The 2,982-nt window shown below is 44.9% G+C and overlaps 1 non-coding gene across 1 annotated transcript; it reads right to left on the bottom strand.

Annotated features, from left to right (window-relative positions):
- Nucleotides 1-1,503: 1,503 nt before the first annotated feature.
- Trnas-cga lies at nucleotides 1,504-1,578 on the bottom strand. Its single transcript has one exon. It is a non-coding gene; the product is annotated as a tRNA-Ser (tRNA).
- Nucleotides 1,579-2,982: the final 1,404 nt, after the last annotated feature.

Consider the following 2,982-nt stretch of genomic DNA (forward strand, 5'->3'; position numbering starts at 1 on the left):
AATTGAAGAAGTGTCATCATGATCTCTCCATTGGCAAAAGATTCCGGAATAGTCCCCCATTCGGATCTCCAGGAGGGGGTTGCCAAGGGGGAGGTTACCATGAGAAAAAGATTGAATAATCAACGAAAGGATAACGTTCTACGAGTCGGGGCGTGGGATGTCAGAAGCTTGAACGTAGTAGGGAAACCAGAAAATCGTAAAAGGGAAATGCAAAGGCTCAGTCTAGATATAGTAGGGGTCAGTGAAATGAAGTGGAAGGAAGTCAAGGATATCTGGCCAGATGAGTATCGGGTAATATCAACAGAAGCAGAAAATGGTATAACAGGTGTAGGATTCGTTATGAATAGGAAAGTAGGGCAGAGGGTGTGTTACTGTGAACAGTTCTGTTGTGACTTAGCACGACAGCCAAGTCAAAAAGAGAGGAAGCCGAAAGGCACGCGTTTCATTACACGCTGACTGGCGTTAGGTCTGGAACAGGTCAGAGAAATAAGACTAGCAAAACAGGAGGTAACTGGTAGAATACTTAACTTTAATCCACAATTGTAGAACATCTCTCGTTACGGTACATGCATCATTATATTAATTAGCGATTGAATACGGCGCCTTGCTAGGTCGTAGCAAATGTAGCTGAAGGCTATGCTAACTATCGTCTCGGCAAATGAGAGCGTATTTGTCAGTGAACTTTTCCTTGCAAAGTCGTCCGTACAACTGGGGCGAGTGCCAGTACGTCTCTCTGGACCTGCCGTGTGGTGGCGCTCGGTCTGCAGTCACTGACAGTGGCGACACGCGGGTCCGACGTATACTAATGGACCGCGGCCGATTTAAAAACTACCACCTAGCAAGTGTGGTGTCTGGCGGTGACACCACAAGTTCAATGACCGGGTTGTTCTAATCAGAATCGACAGCAGACCAACACCGACTACGATAGTTCAGGTATACATGTCGACGTCGCAAGCTGAAGATGAACAGATAGAGAAAGTGTATGAGGATATTGAAAGGGTAATGCAGTATGTAAAGTGGGACGAAAATCTAATAGTCATAAGCGACTGGAATGCAGTTGTAGGGGGAGGAGTAGAAGAAAAGGTTACAGGAGAATATGGGCTTGGCACAAGGAAAGGAAGAGGAGAAAGACCAATTGAGTTCTGTAACAAGTTTCAGCTAGTAATAGCGAATACCCTGTTCAAGAATCACAAGAGGAGGAGGTATACTTGGAAAAGACCGGGAGATACCGGAAGATTTCAATTAGATTACATCATGGTCAGACAGAGATTCCGAAATCAGATACTGGATCGTAAAGCGTACCCAGGAGCAGATATAGACTCAGATCACAATATAGTAGTGATGAAGAGCAGGCTGAAGTTCAAGACATTAGTCAGGAAGACTCAATACGCAAAGAAGTGGGATACGGAAGTACTAAGGAATGACGAGATATTTCCAGAATGAGATTTTCCGGCTGCAGCGGAGTGTGCGCTGATATGAAACTTCCTGGCAGATTAAAACTGTATGCCCGACCGAGACTCGAACTCGGGACCTTTGCCTTTCGCGGGCAAGTGCTCTACCAACTGAGCTACCGAAGCACGACTCACGCCCGGTACTCCCAGCTTTACTTCTGCCAGTACCTCGTCTCCTACCTTCCAAACTTTACAGAAGCTCTCCTGCGAACCTTGCAGAACTAGCACTCTACAAAGAAAGGATATTGCGGAGACATGGCTTAGCCACAGCGTGGGGGATGTCTCCAGAATGAGATTTTCACTCTGCAGCGGAGTAAAGCTGTGAGTACCGGGCGTGAGTCGTGCTTCGGTAGCTCAGTTGGTAGAGCACTTGCCCGCGAAAGGCAAAGGTCCCGAGTTCGAGTCTCGGTTGGGCACACAGTTTTAATCTGCCAGGAAGTTTCAATGACGAGATACGTTTGAAGTTCTCTAACGCTATAGATACAGCAATAAGGAACAGCGCAGTAGGCAGTACAGTTGAAGAGGAATGGACAACTCTAAAAAGGACCATCACAGAAGTTGGGAAGGAAAACATAGATACAAAGAAGGTAGCTGCGAAGAAACCATGGGTAACAGAAGAAATACTTCAGTTGATTGATGAAAGGAGGAAGTACAAACGTGTTCCGGGAAAATCAGGAATACAGAAATACAAGTCGCTGAGGAATGAAATAAATAGGAAGTGCAGGGAAGCTAAGACGAAATGGCTGCAGGAAAAATGTGAAGACATCGAAAAAGATATGATTGTCGGAAGGACAGACTCAGCATACAGGAAAGTCAAAACAACCTTTGGTGACATTAAAAGCAACGGTGGTAACATTAAGAGTGCAACGGGAATTCCACTGTTAAATGCAGAGGAGAGAGCAGATGGGTGGAAAGAATACATTGAAAGCCTCTATGAGGGTGAAGATTTGTCTGATGTGATAGAAGAAGAAACAGGAGTCGGTTTAGAAGAGATAGGGGATCCAGTACTGGAATCGGAATTAGAAGAGCTTTGGAGGACCTGACGGTCAAATAAGGCGGAAGGGATAGGTAACATTCCATCAGAATTTCTAAAATCTTTGGGGGAAATGGCAACAAAACGACTATTCACGTTGGTATATAGACAATATGAGTCTGGTGATATACCATCTGACTTTCGGAAAAGCATCATCCACACAATTCCGAAGACGGCTAGAGCTGACAAGTGCGAGAATTATCGCACAATCAGCTTAACAGCTCATGCATCGAAGCTGCTTACAAGAATAATATACAGAAGAATGGAAAAGAAAATTGAGAATACGCTAGGTGGCGATCAGTTTGGCTTCAGGAAAAGTAAAGGGGCGAGAGAGGCAGTTCTGACGTTACGCCTAGTAATGGAAGCAAGGCTAAAGAAAAATCAATACACTTTCATAGGATTTGTCGACCTGGAAAAAGCGTTCGACAATATAAAACGGTGCAAGCTGTTCGAGATTCTGAAAAAAGTATGGGTAAGCTATAGGGAGAGACGGGTCAT

This window comes from Schistocerca piceifrons, chromosome 4, assembly GCF_021461385.2.
Source record: "Schistocerca piceifrons isolate TAMUIC-IGC-003096 chromosome 4, iqSchPice1.1, whole genome shotgun sequence".
In the NCBI taxonomy this organism is placed as follows: Eukaryota; Metazoa; Arthropoda; class Insecta; order Orthoptera; family Acrididae; genus Schistocerca; species Schistocerca piceifrons.